The sequence below is a fragment of the Peromyscus leucopus genome, chromosome 7 (assembly GCF_004664715.2).
Source record: "Peromyscus leucopus breed LL Stock chromosome 7, UCI_PerLeu_2.1, whole genome shotgun sequence".
Lineage (NCBI taxonomy): Eukaryota > Metazoa > Chordata > Mammalia > Rodentia > Cricetidae > Peromyscus > Peromyscus leucopus.
The window spans coordinates 45122666-45142451 of NC_051069.1; positions in this window are offsets into that span (position 1 = coordinate 45122666).

Consider the following 19786-nt stretch of genomic DNA (forward strand, 5'->3'; position numbering starts at 1 on the left):
GTTACGTCATCACCTTTCCGCCATCAGCTATTCGACATGTGCACCCCTGAAAAGTGCCTGCCAGGCACAGGTCTCTCTCTTGCTCCTCTCTTACCTCTCTTGCCTCTTTTCTTTCTCCTGTCTCCTCCCTGTTCTGTCTCTTTGTCTGCTTGTTTGTCTGGCTGGCTGCCTCTCTCATGTCCCCACTCCCAGGAGGCCTTTCGCTCTTTCATGCTCCCTTTCCCCCAGTAAACCTCTTGCACTAACTCTGTTGTGTGTGGCGTGTTTGCTTAGTGGCACACCTCGGCAGGGCCTGCTGAAAAGTACCCACTTCGACATTGGTTTTTTTTTTTTTTTTTTAAATCCTTTCAGACAGAGCACTTGTGGGGGGAAAAAAAAAACCCGTAGTATACAAAAATGGGAGAAAGCAGGTGCCATGTAAATGACCCATAAACATTCACAATTTCTGATGGTTTAGTGCCATTGAGCTTTTGACATTTACCTTGCTCTGACGTACTTCCACCCTCAAATGTTGATTACCTTTAATAAACTATCTTTTCTTCTATTACTACTCATGTGTCTCTGTTCAAATCTATGCTCAGGGACACAAAAAGCTGAAAATCCCAGTGGGTACCCTCCAGGGTCTGTACCCTCCAAGTCCTATAATACCATAAATATTATTGCTTTCTTATTCTGTTTCATGACTGGCGCTTGTTGTTTATAGGCTGTCTGTTGGAACACGGTTTTCAGTAATATTAATTTCCAATAGGATGTCAATAGATTCTCCTGAGTTTTTATGGGATTTTGTGTTGTCTATGAGGATAGTTTTAAGTATTTTATTTCAATCATTTGTGTATGTATGTGTCTCTTGGTGGGGGAGAGAGAAAGAGAGGAAAGACAGTGTGTATATTGTTTATGTGAGTATATTTATGTGATATATACATGTTCATTTATGCATGTACCTCTGTGGTGTATGTGTGCACACACACACTTATTTGCTCTTGGGAGCCAGAGGTAGATGTTGGGTATTTTCCTTTTTTGTTCTCCACCACCACCCCCTTTTTGGGAGATGGAATCTCTTTACTGAATCTGTAGCTCACTGATTTGGCTAGGCTGGCTGATCAATGAGCTCCAGGGACTCCCCTGTCTCTGACCCCTTGGGGCTGGAGTCCTAGACATCTATCTTTGCATCCAACTTTTATGTGTATCCTGGGAATCTGAACTCCAGTCCTCATATTTGAGCAGCAAGCACTTTATCCACTGAGCTATAGTCCCAGCCCCCATTTCAATCGCTGTTTTCCTGATTAGAAATAGTTTATTGGTTAGAATCTCCAAATAAAGCATAAGAGTGGTTAACTTGGAAAGTCTAGGCTGCAACAGAGCTCGCCCTCCCTCCCTCCCTCCCTCCCTCCCTCTCCCTCTTTCTCTCTCTCTCTGCTTTGCATGTCAGGCAAATTTTTCAACACTGAGCTATACCCTCAGCTCCAATAAGACTATTTCTAATTTTCATCATTAAGGTATTTGGTAAATAATTTGGTTGACAAGCCAATAACTTGGAACCCATGTTGTTCCCTTTCTGAGAATGTAGCGCATCACTGGTTTGGCAAACTTTGGGTACCTTGATTGAGTCAACCAAGACCTGTCAAGTCCTCAGGAGTCTTCCTCTGTCACGAAGCTGCTTGCTGAATCATTGGCTCCCACTTTCCCATTTTGACACAATTATCTAGAAGTGTATTGTCTCTTTGACCTTATTGATATGTTGTACCCTGGGAGCGGGGGCCTGTCTACAGAAACAGCACCCTGCCAAATACAGACTGTATATATCTACCTTAAGCTGTGAGAGATGGGAGGTAGACAAGGCATAGGGCTCTTTATCCCCAGCTTGTACAACTTCACAAAGAAAGCTTGTTAGTCCAAAAGCCCCAGATGCCAAGGGAGATCTAGCCCTTGGAAATATTTCCTTCCTTGGGAAATTTCTAGAACTCTAAGGTTTCAACCAAGATGTCTTTTAATAAGGTTCTCATGTTTCCGTATCTTGTAAGGTAGCCTGGGGATCTGTAATTCCTTATGAAATGTTTCAGGCTGAGGCAGGACTTTTCCTGGCTTCATTTCTGTAACTGGATCTTCTATGCAGATTAGTTCTCTCACAATGAGTACAGTTAAACAACTGAGCAACCCTCCACCCACCATCACCCCAACTTCATGATCTCCCAATCTCATGACTCTGCAGATGAAGCATACACTTTATTTCCATTTTTGAGAAGTTTTTTTTTTTTTTTTTTTTTTTTTTTTTTTTTTTTTTTTTTTTTTTAATTTCTGGTGATTTTCATGAGAATGCTGTAACAAGTTCTTCCCACAGTGAAAACAGGAGTCAGGTTTTCTGTCCGGATTCCCTTGTATTTATCAAGATTTGTTTTAGGACGGAGTCTTTTCCCCCAGGGGCCCCAGTCAGAAGGTTTCTCACCAGTGTGAGTCCTTTGGTGGGAATTAAGGTAAGAATTTTCATGGCACTGTTTCCTGCACAGTGGACATAGACAGTGTTTTTTTGTCTTCTGATCTCAAGTGTGAACAGTAAATTTGACATCCACATAGTTTGAGAGGGCCTCGAGTGGACCACCGTTTTCAGTAGCAGCTAAAAGACTCCTAAATTTCCTTTGCTCTGGAATACGTGTGTTCATGTATCCTTGGCAAGCTGGAAGTTGCTCAGAGACCATGGAGCAGTCCATCACACTGGCGTCTGTGAAGCCTTCCTCTGCAATCGTCTTTCTGGAGCTCTTTACCTCTCTTCACTCTCATTAGTCAGTAGCATCGTCCCCTGACATGACTTACTATTTCCTGTCTCTGAGTCGGGTTATTGAGCAGGCTCTGTGCAAGTACACTTTTGGAAAAGATAGACACTCAAATCCTCAAGGACCATTAGTGCCTCAGAGTCAGCTTTAAAGCATGGTAGCACTATCCTCTATTTCTGCCAGCCTCCTTCTCTAGCAGACACCTGACTAAAGGATGAGGTCACACTCTCCCAGCACGCACTGAGACCTGGGCTGGGAGAAGATCCAAATGCACGCAAGCCCTTGCCTTGTCTTTCCAAGTGTCCTCAAAGAATGCCAGTGACCACTGGAACTGGTCACTCAGCTAGAGCACCCTGTAGGTGAGGAGGTAAGGCTAATGGCTGGCTGGCAGAAGCCACTGGATCCCTCTCCTTTAGAGCCAGGAAGCAGGTCCTCCTGCTGGGTTTGTACCCACAAGAGTGGCCCAAGATTTCTTTTTTTGTTTTCACTTTAAGAATTTCTACTTGGGAACAATCCTTTAATCACGTTTAAAGTCCTTTACTACCATGCATTTCCCTTATTTTCTTTTATCTTTATCCTTACTAGTTTGTTGTTGTTGTTGCCAATTTGACATACATTGGAATTATTTGGGAAGAGGAACCTCAGTTGAGAAAATGCCTTTATCAGACTGCTTGTAGGCAGCTCCACAGGGCATTTTATTGATTAATGATTGATGCAGGAGTGCCAGGCCTCCTGGGAGTGGCACCACTCCTGGGCCCATGGACCTGAATGGTGTAAGAAAGCAGGGTGAGCAAGCCAGTGAGCAGCATTCCTTCATGGCTTCTGCTTTACTTCTTGCCTCCAAGTTCTTCGCCTTGAGTTTCTGCCCTGACTTGCTTTGATAATGGACTATGACTTGGAAGTGTGAGGGAAGTAAACCCTTTCCTTACCATATTGCTTTTGGTCCGTGTCTTAGCAATAGAAACTCTAAGATAACCATTTATTTACTGAAAATATGCTTCATACAAATGGCTTTTCATTTTTTGTTTTTCACCTGAAGATTCCTTTTTCGTCTTATTCTAATAACAATATTGCATTGAAAGCCCAGGACTCTGTATCTGAAACCCAAGTAAAGACGCTTGATTTATTCATCTTTTCTTTCCACTGTTTTAAGTTAATCAATTTGTTACAGATTGAAGTCCCAGAGCACCATTCCACAGCTGCTTCTATTTTGTAGGAATCAAGGGGAATGTTCCAAATGCCTTATGCACAGGACTTCATGGCCCGAGAACTCATTGTACCCTGGGGAAACAGAGGAGCTGGAGGAAGATAAAAGGAAGCTTAATCAAAGAAAAGGAATGAAAATCCCACCCTATTTCTCAAGAGGATAATCGACACTTCAGAAAATCCACCCATCTGGAGCTCTCATTCCAGGAAGGACAGGCTCTTCGGGGCATCATTCTGTCTGCCAATCAGTTGCTGACACCCAGAGAAAGCTTCATAAGCTACAGATGGGACCCGACTCCATACCCTCTGCAGCTGGACACTGCCTTCCTTTTCAGTGTTAACAACTGAGATCTGAAAGAAGATGAAAAAGAGCAGAAAGAGGGTGCTGGGGATCCAACCTGGGGTCTCTGGAAGAGTGGCAGGTGTGCTCAACCATTGAGCCGTTACTCCAGCCTCCTTTCAATGCTACTTTTGTATTTTAAATGACATTCATTGAACTATAATATAAAAATTTTATTAAGCTTCAAATTTTTATATTAGCTAAAGTGGCATTGATAAAGATTCTCTTCCAAAACAGATTTTGTAAAAAAAAAAAATTATTTCATTTTTTATAGTCAAAGGTAACAAATATAAAAGGACATACAGATACTTTATGTTAATCAAAATAGCTCTAAATAATGTATATTAAATGTACCTTTTATTAGTTTAATTTTTGTTTCTTTTATAAGAATTTTCTTTCTTTTAAAGATCTTATACTCTTGTTTCTTTTCAGATTGTAAAAATCTTCTGCCTTTAAAAAAAAAAGATCCTTTTATTATTATTATTATTTATTTTTATGTGTTTGGGTATCTTGGCTGTGTTATCCATCTATGTACCACACGTATGCAGTGCATGTGGAAGTCAGAAGAGGGCAATGGATCCCCTTGTTACAGATGGTTCTTACCCACCATGTGGGTGCTAGGAATTCAATCTATGTCCTCTGGAAGAGCAGCCAGTGTTTTAAACTGCCTAGCCACCTCTCCGACCACTAGGCATGTTCTTAATATATAACTGATAAATGTAATATTTTAAGGCTATGATATATGAAAAGTGATGGATATGTCAATGAGAAGCTCTAAAAAGAAGCTGTGTCAGCAAAGACTGAGTGAAGATAGAATTGCAGTGATGTGAAGAGGTTGGAATGTTGCAGGTCCAGAGGCTAATTACCCAAGGGTTAGCTTTAGCCCTCTGAATACCCATTCCTTTCCTAGCTCTGTGTTGGAACTAATCATCATGTGGCTAATAGGTAAAAACTTTTTTTTTTTTTTGCAAAGAAGAAAGCCAAGAGATCAGAGCTAAGAGCCTTACCACCTGCTGCAGCTAGCCTCTTAAGCCAAGAGACCTCTCTGAAAGGGACCTACTTCCTGTGTGTTTGTCTTTATATAGTCTTTTTGTTCTGCCTTTTCATTGGTTATAAACCCAAACATATGACTGCCTCGTCACTGCCTGTTTGTACAGCCCTCCAGGTCTTTTATGGTATTGAGATTAAAGGCGTGTGTCTCCAATGCTGGCTGTATCCTTGACCATACAGAAATCTACCTAGCTCTTCTACCAAGTGCTGGGATTAAAGGCATGTGCCACGAACACCCAGCTCTGCAATGGCTTGCTATTAGCTCTGAACCCCAAGCAACTTTATTTATTAACATACAAATAAAATCACATTTCAGTACAAATAAAATACCACCATATTTCCCCTTTTCTATTTTAATAAAAAGAAAAAAAAACAAAAGAAAAACTATATACCAAAGTATAATAACTATGTACAATATATACAAACAATAAATACCTAAACAATGTCTAGTCCATTTGTATTTGACAAATTCAGAGAAAATAACTTCATTATCTATCCTATTTTGGTAAGTCCAAAATGTATCTAATTCACTTTCTATGCTAATTAATCTTTAACTATAACTAACTAACCTTCAACTATAACTAACTAATCTTCAACTCCCTCAGAGACCCAAGGAGGAAATAATATTAGCTAACAAAAATAAAAACAGGAAGTGCATGTAAGCAACTTCCAAAACATTTGTGAGTTGACAGAAACAGCCAGCTGCCTGGATAGTCACCTGAGGTTTCTCCGCAGTGCTGGGGCATCATCTTCAGCCTATAGGCTTAGTGTATCTGACAGACTCATTTGTGAAATAGGATGTACACAAGTTCAACAGTTCGACCTCACATTTGGTGAGAGCAGTCCATGTACCAGAAACACCTAAATTCCACTAGTGTCTTGTCATGATTCAAGATTTTAAATTCTGGAAATTGTTGATGGTTTTTTAATTTAGCTGTCCATTCTTTTTGGCTGTGTATATATGGCTTCATCTCAGCATCCCATTCTTCTCCACATCCCTCTATCAAATGCCAGTCTACTATTGAGAGGCGTGAGCTTAGTTACTCTTCAAGAATAACTGTTTCAGCTGCTGTTCCATTGCACATCAGAAGCCATTGGCCCACTGCCTGTTCAGCTGCCTTCGAAGAAAAGAGCACTGTACTTTTTCCGAATTGCGAAGGCCACTTTAGGGATAGTGCCATGTTGTCCTGGCCTCAGAAGATGCCTTTTGATAAAGCTCTAACCACACTTGTTTTGGCAAGAATCAGTAGTTCTTTGTTTAGTGTCCTGTCTGTCCATTTTGTCCATGTTGATTCAAGGATATTTTGTTGTCCAGTGGCTAACTTTTGCCACAATGAAAGTTAACTCCATATGCAGTTTCTTTTTTTTTAATGAATTTAATTTTTTTTTAGATTTATTTATTTATTATGTATACAGGAGAGGGTGCCATATCTCATTACAGATGGTTGTGAGCCACCATGTGGTTGCTGGGATTTGAACTCAGGACCTCTGGAAGAACAGTCAGTGCTCTTAACCTCTGAGCTATCTCTCCAGCCCCCATATGCAGTTTCTTTAATGTCCATATTTTTTCTGAAGTAGATTGGTACTGCCAGGAGCCGACATGTCTCAAAAAAGAAAAATTTTCTAAGTTATTAAAACATTTTAAATGCCATATTTTGTAGATCTCTGAAGGGTTTGAAAATGACCTGTCTATCTAAAATATATCTGCTCAGTTTTTAAAACATACCTAATATGACTATAAGTTCCATTGTAATGTCTAACTACTAACTTTATTTTCTTTATATCCTAATAGTTGGTAATAATAACATTCAAGGATCAGAAAATTGTACTACATTGTTAAATGAACAGTATAAGTACAATTAGAAATATACATATAGCATTTTCTAACAATATCAATTTCAAATTTGTATACAATATAAAACAATCCAATCCAAAGTAAAGTATTTAAAACTAGTAATTGTCTTTTTTTTAAAACAAGAACCTTAAATCTAATCTCCTTTGTTTAGCCTTTTTTTTAACCCTTGACAACAACTTGTAACCAACCCCCTTAAACAATGAAAATTATCTCAGACCCAAAACCCATTAAAAAGACCAAAAAACCACCTGCTCCACATCACCTCTTTGGGAATGTGGGCGTCATATTTTTAAAATTGCTTCCTGCTGGATATGGGCGAATATATCTTTATCCTGAAAGAAAAATTTTAAGTTAATTGTCAAATTCTAGGAAAGGTAACTATATCCTTTATTATCCAGTCTGTGTATAATGCCAAATTTCAGGGTTTATCTCAAGTTCTTATTTAAGTAGTCTTTGAGACTGAATCATCTCAGCTAGCCCTCTCAAAATTGTTCTGAGAATCTTGTAGTTTAAAGCTGATCTGTAGATGATGTTTGTCAGCTTAGTGATATTATTATTGTCCACGTGGAATTGTTGTTGTTGTGGGGCCCCATCTTCTTTTTGGAGACTTTAGTTGATGTTAGGCCTGGCCATGATTTCCTGCAGAAAATTGATAAGAGACTCGAACACAAAGACATATATATGTAGCTAATTGAAGCCTTTTTTTCTTTTTAGAATTAGTTAGTACTCTATATGACTATTTATATCTTAACAAAGTTTAAAATGTATATCTCTCCCTATATATTGATCTTATAAATTTTGATATAAAATTTATACTTTAAGAAAAGTTTAAAGAATCAGAATAGAATCAAAGAGTTGAGATTAGTAATAGAATAGTCTCTTAATTAATTTGGTTTTTCTCCTGTCCCATAGCAGAAGATGGCTCTTTTCTTCTGACATGATACAGGGAGTTTTCATTTTCCTTTTAACAACATGCTTGAGTTTAAAGAAGGAGAGAGCCATTCTCCAACTCCAAAGTCAGCTTTAAATTTTAATTGAACTGGGACTATTAGAAGACCAATAGTGTTAGATCTTTAGAGAAGAGCAGAAACAAACATTTAGGAAGACATAAAATTTTTTAGATAATATATCCATACGCCATTTCATTCTGTTTCCTGGGATAGATGATTTGTCCCTTTTTTTTAGTTGTCTCATTTGTCCTGTGTTCTTTAGATTCCTTAACCTTCATTCTCCTAAAAGACAAAAACAAAAATCTTTTCCCAAGACTAATTTTGAGGATGCTCCTTTTTGGCAGGTTATTATCTGATTAAATGAAAAGGCATGTGTTATTGATACAAGTTAGTTTAAATTGGATGTTGGTTGCTGAACTATCACCTCCTCTAATTAAGAGGTCTCTCTTGTTCAAATCGAACCTTTATCAATTTTGATGGTACCCACAGCTTATCTTTTCCTATAGAAACAAAAGCAAAACCTCGTCCCCAACGTTACACATACCCTGGTTTTCATTTTGAGGTCAGCACATCCTTAAAGTATATAGGCTGATTTAATTCTGTAGTTTTTTCTATTATCCAGTGTCTCTCTGCAGCTGTTGTTCCTTTCTCATTGGCATTGAGAAAATTTAAAGTTAATAGGGCATTATGTAGTCTATTTTGGGTTTTTCTTTATTACCCCTTTCTGTTTATTTAGCTTATCCTTTAGAGTTCTGTTTGATCTTTCTATAACTGCTTGACCTGTAGGATTATGTGGTATGCCTGTAATATGTTTTATATTGTAATAAGCAAAAAACTGTTTCATTTTAACGAAGACATATGCTGGAGCATTGTCAGTTTTAATTTGTGCAGGTATACCCATGATGGCCATAACTTTTAGCAAATGAGTGATTACAGAATCAGCTTTTTCAGAACTCAAAGCAGTTGCCCATTGAAATCTTGAATAAGTATCAATGGTATGGTGTACATATTTTAATTTTTCAAATTCTGTAAAGTGAAACACGTTCATCTGCCAGATTTTATTCCTCTGAGTACCCTTTGGGTTACATCTTGCTGGTAATGTTTGATTGTAGAAGGAACAAGTAGGACATTTTTTTTTTTTTTTACTATGTCTTTGTCTTGTTGCCAGCTTATGGAAAAATCCTTTTTTAAACCTTTACTATTGACATGATGTTTTTATGAAATTTTGAGGCCTCCAGCACATTTTTTTGTCAATAATTTATCAATCTCATCATTGCCTTGTGCTAGAGTATGGGATCAGATGTGAGTTATATATAAAGGATGACTTCTTTTCCTGATTGTATCTTGTAATTGAATAAATAGTGAAGTTAATTCTGAAGCATCAGGGATAAATTCTGCAGTCTCAATATGTAACACCACTCTTTCAGCATACTGAGAGTCAGTTACTATGTTGAGAGGTTCTGAAAAATCCATTAATACCAACAGAATAGCATACAATTCTGATTTTTGAACCGAATTATAAGGACTTTGAACCATTTTACTTAAATTTTTTGATTTGTAACCTGCCTTTCCTTGTTTGTTGGCATCTGTATAAAATGTACGAACTCCAGATATGGATTTTTCCTGTACAATTCAAGGCAAGATCCAATCAGCTCTCTTTATAAGATCAATTTTATTGCTTTTGGGATATTTGTTGTTAATTTTTTTCAAATAATTACTGTAAGCTCTTTGTCAAGGTTCACGTTCTGTCCATAATTTTTTTCTTTTCTTTTTTTTTTAATATATATTTTATTTTACAACACCATTCAGTTCTACATATCAGCCATGGGTTCCCCTATTCTCCCCCTCCCACCCCCTCCCCTTACCCCCAGCTTACCCCCCATTCCCACCTCCTCCAGGACAAGTCCTCCCCCGAGGACTGCGATCAACCTGGTAGACTCAGTCCAGGCAGGTCCAGTCCCTTCCTCCAAGACTGAGCCAAGTGTCCCTGCATAAGCTCCAGGTTTCAAACAGCCAACTCATGCAATGAGCACAGGACTTGGTCCCACTGCCTAGTTGCCTCCCAAACTGATCAAGCCATTCAACTGTCTCACCTATTCAGAGGGCCTGATCCAGCTGGGGGCCCCTCAACCTTTGGTTCATAGTTCATGTGTTTCCATTCATTTGGCTATTTTTTTTCAATAATTGAGTAAAATTGAAATTTATTATAAGCCACAGTTGTCCTAGGGACCTCCATGCTATATATATAGCCTCTATGGTTCTATGGGTTGTGGTCTGATTGTTCTTTATTTTATATCTAGAATCCACCTATGAGTGAGTACATACCATGACTGTCTTTCTGGGTTTGGGTTACCTCACTCAGGATGATTTTTTCTAGTTCCATCCATTTGCCTGCAAATTTCATGCTTTCATTGTTTTTCTCTGCTGAGTAGTACTCCATTGTGTATATGTACCACATTTTTTTCATCCATTCTTCCGTTGATGGGCATCTAGGTTGTTTCCAGGTTCTGGCTATTACAAATAGTGCTGCTATGAACATAGCTGAGCATGTATATTTATGGTATGAATCAGCATTCCTTGGGTATATGCCCAAGAGTAGGATGGCTGGGTCTTGAGGTAGTTCAATTCCTAATTTTCTGAGAAACCGCCATACTGATTTCCACAATGGTTGTACAAGTTTACATTCCCACCAACAGTGGAGGAGTGTTCCCTTTGCTCCACATCCTCTCCAACATTGGTTGTCATTGGTGTTTTTGATCGTAGCCATTCTAACAGGTGTAAGGTGGTATCTCAGAGTCATTTTGATTTGCATTTCTCTGATGATTAAGGATGTTGAGCATTTCTTTAAATGTCTTTCAGCCATTTGTAGTTCTTGTTTTGTGAATTCTCTGTTTAGCTCTTTAGCCCATTTTTAATTGGACTGTTCAGTACTTTGATGTCTAGTTTCTTGAGTTCTTTATATATTGTGGAGATCAATCCTCTGTCAGATGTGGGGTTGGTGAAGATCTTTTCCCATTCTGTTGGCTGTCTTTTTGTCTTATTGACTGTGTCTTTTGCCCTGCAAAAGCTTCTCAGTTTCGAGAGGTCCCATTTATTAATTGTTGTGCTCAGGGTCTGTGCTGTTGGTGTTTTATTTAGGAAATGGTCTCCGGTGCCAATGCATTCAAGAGTGCTTCCTATTTTCTTTTCTATTAAGTTTAGTGTAACTGGATTTATGTTTAGGTCTTTGATCCACTTGGACTTGAGTTTTGTGCATGGTGACAGATATGGATCTATTTGTAATCTTTTACATATTGACATCCAGTTATGCCAGCACCATTTGTTGAAGATACTTTCTTTTTTCCATTGTATAGTTTTGGCTCCTTTGTCAAAAACCAGGTGTTCATATGTGTATGGATTAATGTCAGGGTCTTCAATTCGATTCCATTGGTCCGTATGTCGGTTTTTATACCAGTACCAAGCTGTTTTTATTACTATAGCTCTATAGTAGAGTTTGAGGTCAAGGATGGTGATGCCTCCAAGGGTTGCTTTATCGTATAGGATTCTTTTAGCTATCCTGGGTCTTTTGTTTTTCCATGTAAAGTTGAGTATTTTTCTTTCCAAGTCTGTGAAGAATTGTGTTGGGATTTTGATGGGGATTGCATTGAATCTGTAGATTGCTTTTGGTAAGATTGCCATTTTTACTATGTTAATCCTACCTACCCATGAGCATGGGAGATCCTTCCATTTTCTGATATCTTCTTCAATTTCTTTCTTTAGAGATTTAAAGTTCTTATCAAAAAGGTCCTTCACTTGTTTAGTTAGTGTTATCCCAAGGTATTTTATATTATTTGTGGCTATTGTAAAGGGTGATGTTTCTCTGACTTCTTTCTCAGCCCTTTTATCATTTGTGTATAGGAGGGCTACTGATTTTTTTGAGTTGATCTTGTATCCTGCCACTTTACTGAAGGAGTTTATCAGCTGTAGGAGTTCCCTGGTAGAGTTTTTGGGGTCACTTATGTATACTATCATATCATCTGCAAATAGTGAAAGTTTGACTTCTTCCTTGCCAATTTGTATCCCTTTGATCTCTTTTTGTTGTCTTATTGCTCTAGCTAGAACTTCTAGTACTATATTGAATAAATATGGGGAGAGTGGACAGCCTTGTCTTGTTCCTGAATTTAGTGGTATCGCTTTGAGTTTCTCTCCATTTAATTTGATGTTTGCTGTTGGCTTGCTATAAATTGCTTTTATTATGTTTAGAAATGTTCCTTGTATTCCTGATCTTTCTAAGACCTTTATCATGAAGGGATGTTGGATTTTGTCAAAGGCTTTTTCAGCATCTAAGGAGATGATCATGTGTTTTTTTTCTTTCAGTTTGTTTATATGGTGTATTACATTGACTGATTTTCGTACGTTGAACCATCCTTGCATCCCTGGGATGAATCCTACTTGGTCGTGATGGATGATTGTTTTGATGTATTCTTGGATTCGGTTTGCCAATATTTTGAGTATTTTTGCATCAATGTTCATGAGGGAGATTGGTCTGTAGTTCTCTTTCTTTGTTGCATCTTTGTGTGGTTTGGGTGTCAGGGTAATTGTATCCTCATAAAAAGAGTTTGGTAGTGTTCCTTCTGTTTCTATTGTGTGGAACACTTTGAAGAGGATTGGTATTAGTTCTTCTTTGAAAGTCTGGTAGAATTCTGCACTGAAACCATCTGGTCCTGGGCTTTTTTTGGTTGGGAGACTTTTGATGACTGTTTCTATTTCTTTAGGGGTTATTGGTCTATTTAAATGGTTTATCTGGTCTTGATTTAATTTTGGTATGTGGTATTTATCCAGAAAATTGTCCATTTCTTCCTGGTTTTCCATTTTTTTTTTTTTTTCCATCACAGGCAATTTATTTTGTTCTATTCATTCACAGTTAATACAGAAAATACTTGGAAACATTTCCATATAATGTTTGACACAGAAATCATCAAATAGAAGTATACAATGTTGACAGGAGGCAGTACATTTATAATTTATAACCCCAAATGTATTTATAAATTAGAAATGGAAAGATCTACAAATGAAATTATGAAGGTTCACCAAAGTCATTTAATCTGTCAGTTTTTCATTCATTTTTATGTCTTAATAATATTCTATTGTATGAATAAGCCACATTTTATTTCTCTCCAGTATTCGATAGCTATTTGAGTTGTTTTAACTTTTTTACTATTAGCAACACACTGCTGTAAACTTTCATGTACATGTTTCATAGGTGCACATTTTCAGTAGTTTGAGGATTTATTCCTAAGGGTAGAATTGTTGAGTAACAGAGTAACAAAGTTTTGCATTTTGACCAACCACCAAACTGTTTTGCCAAAGTGGCACACCATTTTACAATCTCACCAAATCCTTGTTTTTAAGGCTCTGATTTTTGTACAAAAGCATTCAATCATTCTGTCAGACCAAACCAGGAAAAGTAAGCTATAGTTCAGAGCTGTTCTATTCCATTTACTATGCAAAGCCATTTTTGGCGTTTGCAACTCTCAGCCCTTTTGAGTATTCTTGCAATGTTCACCTTTTCCTCCACCACTTTTTTTTCTTCTTTCTTTCTGGTTTATTTCTATCTATTACAAATGTATAAAAAAATCCTCCATCAACGCTGCTATTAGCAGCAGAACTTTGAGAAATATACCTTTGGTTTGCCTCAGAAAAGGAACACATATTGCACTGTAAAGTTTATAAAATTGGCGCAAAACATTGTGATAATGTTACAATACCAGTTTTAAGAGTTCAGTGACTAATGGGGAGCCGATGGGATACATGCAGAACTGTGAAAGCGATCTCACTTAGCCAGCTGTACACATAGACTGTAAATCTACATTCAGATCATTTCTGAACTAAGACTATCATCTCAGTTTATCTGTTGAGGTCAACCAGGAAACCCTAGAATATACCTTGATTTTTGCAAAAAACAAAATAGGGGGAGGGGTTTCTTCAGCATTTCAGTCCACGAGTAACAGTATCCTAACAGGCAAAGTGTTCTCTCACTGTCAACATAGAATGAACTGCTGCTGGAGGTCAACTTGGGTTTTAATTTGCATTAGCACTTACATGCATAGTAGTCCAAGTTGTTGTCCTCATGACTTTAAAAAGTAACTCTAAAAAAGTAAAATGGCCCTTCTTGGAAGACTAAAGAAAGACATCCAGCCACAGTTGTAAAAAGTCTCATCAAAACAATATACCCTTTTATGAATTATGCCTCAATTAAAAAAAAAAGGAGCCCCAAATAAGAAGCAGCTCTGAAAAAGAAAATATAACTTAAGATATTTGAAAAAATACTTGCAGCTTTATCTGCACTGACAATGATTGTCGAAGCCTAGAATTCAACATTTACAAATTCTCATTCACACACACAAAACACACTATTATCACACAACTTGTGTCTTGAGAGAATCTTTTCCTTTTTAAATCTTTGGCCTCCCAGTCAATCCCAAGTTCAACCAACTTTAACAAAACTTCACTCAGAATTTCACCCACACATTAATGCTTGTCGTATCTTTCATCAACTGTCAAAATCTGAAGCCTGCTCAGAGATCGCCAGGTAAAAGAAAATAAATGAAATACACAGAGGTTATTTCAAAACAGAACATGACCATCATCCAAAAAAAAAAAAATGTCACGATTCCCGATTGGGATCATCTTTTGTTTCCCACGTTGGACTATTTCACACTCCGGCATTGGCCAAAGGACACGAGAGCTGGTTCTGGAGCATACAGTTTCTCACATAGATGTCCCCAGAGGAACACCAGAGACAAAGTCACGTGAGGCCTCTCCCGTACAGAGACTGTCTCACAGGGGCAGTGAGGGAGGACACCCACTAGTTTGTGGAGATCCCTGAGAGAGTATGATTCTTAAAATCTGGACTGTACATAATTCACATCAGCCCTGTTCAGGTACTTACTGGAAGAAAGATGCAGCTGTTTGCCAGAACTCAGCACTCCACTCTAGATCTCTGCTGCCTTAGTCTCCGTCTCGGATTTCCAAGTTCTGGTAGTTACCTGGACCACTGAGGCATTGCCACAAGACTTCTTCTCTTTTGAAACATCCTTTTTCTCTAGATATTAGGATAGCTACACCAGCTTGTTTCTTAGGTCCATTTGCTTGGAAAGCCTTTTCCCAGCCCTTTACTCAGAGGTAGTGTCTATCTTTGAAGTTAAGGTGTGTTTCTTGTATGCAGCAGATGGATGGGTTCTGTTTTCTTATCCATTCTGTTAGCCTATGTCTTTTTATAGGTGAGTTGAGACTATTGATATTGATGGATATTAATGACCAGTGATTGTTAATTCCTGTTATTTTTTGTGGTTGTGTTGTGTTGTCCTTCTGTGGTGTATGTTGGTGTAGGATTATCTATTGCTTGATTTTTCATGGATGTGTTTAGCTTCTTTGGGTTGAATTTTCCCTTCTAGTACTTTCTGTAGCGCTGGGTTTGTAGACAGGTATTGATTAAATCTGGTTTTATCTTGGAATATTTTGTTTACTCCGCCTATGGTGATTAAGAGTTTTGCTGGGTATAATAGTCTGGGTTGGCATCCGTGGTCTCTTAGTGTCTGCATGAGATTTGTCCATGATCTTCTAGCTTTCATAGTCTCTATTGAGTAGTCTGGTGTTATTCTGATGGGTTTACCTTTATATGTTACTTGGTCTTTTTCCTTTGCGGCTCTTAATATTTTTTCTTTGTTCCGTGTGTTTAGTGTTTTGATTATTATGTGGCGAGGGGACTTTTTTTTTGGATCCAGCCTATTCGGTGTTCTGTAAGCTTCTTGTATCTTCATAGGTATTTCTTTCTTTAGGTTAGGAAAGTTTTCTTCTATGATTTTGTTGAATATATTTTCTGTGCCTTTGAGTTGGTATTCTTCTCCTTCTTCTATCCCTATTATTCTTAGGTTTGGTCTTTTCATGGTGTCCCAAATTTCCTGGACGTTTTGTGTTACGACTTTTTTGTCTTTAGTGTTTTCTTTGACTGATGAATCTATTTTCTCTATCGTGTCTTCAGTATCAGAGATTCTCTGTTCCATCTCTTGCAATCGGTTGGTTATGCTTATTTCTGTAGTTCCTGTTCGTTTTGTCAGGATTTCTATTTCCAGCATTCCCTCAGCATGTGTTTTCTTTATTGTCTCAAATTCATTTTTCAGATCTTGGAATGTTTCTTTCATCTGTTTAATTGCTTTTTCTTGGCTTGATTTGATTTCTTCCCATTTTTTGTTCGTTTTTTCTTCATTTCTTTAAGAGAGTTTTTCATTTCCTCTTTAAGGAAAGTTTTTATTTCCTCTTTAAGGTAGTTTTTCATTTCCTCTTTAAGGAAAGTTTTTATTTCCTCATTGAGGAAATGTTTTATTTCTTCTTTAAGGGCCTCGATCATCTTCTTAAAGTCATTTTTAGGGTTGATTTCTTCTGTTTCTTCTGTCATGGTATGTTTAGGTCTTGCAAGTGTAGAATCACTAGGTTCTGATGTTGCCATATAGGTCTTTATGTTATTGCCTGTATTTTTGCGCTGGCGTCTACTCATCTTTTCCTCTGTGCGGTGCAGGTGGTGTCTGTGTCTGAGAGTGCCTCTCTTGTTCTAATTTTTAGTCTTGGTTTAGTAGGGGTTCTTGGTTAAATTGGTGCTATTGGGCTGTTTCTTCAGGGACAGCTGATTTCAGTCGGTGAATTATATACTTATGATTCTAGTGATCTGGTTTAGTGGCTGGGTAGCGCCTTCTTCTGTGTTCCCAGGTCACGTTTTGTTCATTTGTCAACTCCTCAGCTGATCTTGTTTCTTCAGACTTCAAACTGTAGGCATCTGAATCCTCTCCCAGATGGGTTTCAGCTGAGCAGGGTAGTCTCACCAACACCTCCAAGTTGTTGGGTTTCACAGGATCAGCAGATGGGCCCTGGGTTGTCCCCAGACATAATACCCAGACTCGCCCTGGTTCCGACCCACGGAGATAGCCTCTTCCCCAAGTGTTGGGGCCAGGGGCATCCCCGCTCCAAGCTGTGTCTGCCCCTCTCTGTCCCCGGGCCTGTCCACCCCAGCGGCCCGCCACAACAGGCCCACCTGCGTCCACTTGTCTCAACTGCCGGGCCTGTATGTCCCTGTCAGCTTCCACTGGGTCTGTCTGCCTCTGCGGGCGTCCAACGGGCCTGTATGTCTCTGCCGGCTGCCACCGCAGGCCTACCCACCTCTGCTTGTCACTGCTGCCGGGCCCATCCACCTCTGCGGGCTGCCACTGGGCCTGTATATCTCCGCCAGCTGCCACCGGGCCTGTATGTCCCTGTCGGCTGCTGCCACTGGGCCCGTCCACCTCCGCAGGTCGCCGACCTGCGTCCGCCTGTCTCTGCCGTGTGGCCTGTCCACCTCTGTGGGCTGCCGCCGGGCCTGAATGTCTCTTTTGGCCACCACCGCCGGGCCTGTCCACCTCCGTCTGTTTATCTCTGCCGCAGGGCCTGTCCACCTCTGTGGGCCTCCGCTGGGCCTGAATGTCTCTGCCAGCTGCCACTGGGCCTGAATGTCCCCGTCGGCCGCCGCCGGGCCCGTCCACCTCCGCGGGCCGCCGCCACAGGCCTACCTGCGTCTGCTTGTCTCCGCCATCTTCTCTGGTTTTCCATTTTTGTGGAGTACAGGTTTTTGAAGTATGATCTGATGATTCTCTGGATTTCCTCGTTGTCTGTTGTTATGTCTCCCTTTTCATTTCTGATTTTGTGAATTTGGGTGCTCTCTCTTTGCCTTTTGGTTAATTTGGCTAGGGGTTTGTCTATCTTGTTGATTTTTTCAAAGAACCAACTCTTTGTTTCATTGATTTTTTGTATTGTTCTCTTGTTTTCTATTTCGTTGATTTCAGCCCTCAATTTGATTATTTCCTGGCGTCTATTTCTCCTGGGTGAGTTTGTTTCTTTTTGTTCTAGAGCTTTCAGTTGTGCTGTTAATTCATAGGTATGGGATTGCTCCATCTTCTTCATGTGTGCATTTAGAGCTATGAATTTCCCTCTTAGCACTGCTTTCATAGTGTCCCATAAGTTTGGGTATGTTGTACTTTCATTTTCATTGAATTCTAGGAAATCTTTAATTTCTTTCTTTATTTCTTCCTTGACCCATTGATGTTTCAGGTGGGCATTATTCGGTTTCCATGAGTTTGTGGGTTTTCTATAATTTTTGTTGTTGTTGATGTCTAACTTTAAGGCATGGTGGTCTGACAAGATACAGGAGGTTATTCCATTTTTTTTTTTTTTTGTATCTGTTGAGATTTGTTTTGTGTCCAAGCATGTGGTCAATTTTTGAGAAGGTTCCATGGGGTGCTGAGAAGAAGGTATATTCTTTTGTGTTAGGATGGAATATTCTGTAGATATCTATTAGGTCCATTTGAGTCATAACATCTGTTAGGTCCTTTATTTCTTTGTTAAGTTTCAGTCTGGTAGATCTATCTTTTGGTGAGAGTGGTGTGTTAAAATCTACCACTACTAATGTGTGGGGTTTGATATGCGTTTTAAACTTTAGTAGTGTTTCTTTTATGAATGTGGGTGCTTTTGTATTTGGAGCATAAATGTTTAGAATCGAGACTTCATCTTGGTGGATTTTTCCCGTGATAAATATGTAATGTCCATCCTGATCTCTTTTGATTGATTTTAGTTTGAAGTCTATTTTATTAGATATTAGGATAGCTACACCAGCTTGTTTCTTAGGTCCATTTGCTTGGAAAGCCTTTTCCCAGCCCTTTACTCGGAGGTAGTGTCTGTCTTTGAAGTTAAGGTGTGTTTCTTGTATGCAGCAGATGGATGGATCCTGTTTTCTTATCCATTCTGTTAGCCTGTGTCTTTTTATAGGTGAGTTGAGACCATTGATATTGATGGATATTAATGACCAGTGATTGTTAATTCCTGTTATTTTTTGTGGTTGTGTTGTGTTGTCCTTCTGTGGTGTATGTTGGTATAGGATTATCTATTGCTTGATTTTTCATGGATGTGTTTAGCTTCTTAGGGTTGGATTTTCCTATCTAGTGCTTTCTGTAGGGCTGGGTTTGTGGACAGGTATTGATTAAATCTGGTTTTATCCTGGAATATTTTGTTTTACTCCGCCAATGGTGATTGGGAGTTTTGCTGGGTATAATAGTCTGGGTTGGCATCCGTGGTCTCTTAGTGTCTGCATGAGATTTATCCATGATCTTCTAGCTTTCATAGTCTCTATTGAGTAGTCTGGTGTTATTCTGATGGGTTTACCTTTATATGTTACTTGGTCTTTTTCCTTTGCGGCTCTTAATATTTTTTCTTTGTTCTGTGTGTTTAGTGTTTTGATTATTATGTGGCGAGGGGACTTTTTTTTTTTGGATCCAGCCTATTCGGTGTTCTGTAAGCTTCTTGTATCTTCATAGGTATTTCTTTCTTTAGGTTAGGAAAGTTTTCTTCCATGATTTTATTGAATATATTTTCTGTGCCTTTGAGTTGGTATTCTTCTCCTTCTATCCCTATTATTCTTAGGTTTGGTCTTTTCATGGTGTCCCAAATTTCCTGGACGTTTTGTGTTACGACTTTTTTGTCTTTAGTGTTTTCTTTGACTGACGAATCTATTTTCTCTATCATGTCTTCAGTGTCAGAGATTCTCTGTTCCATCTCT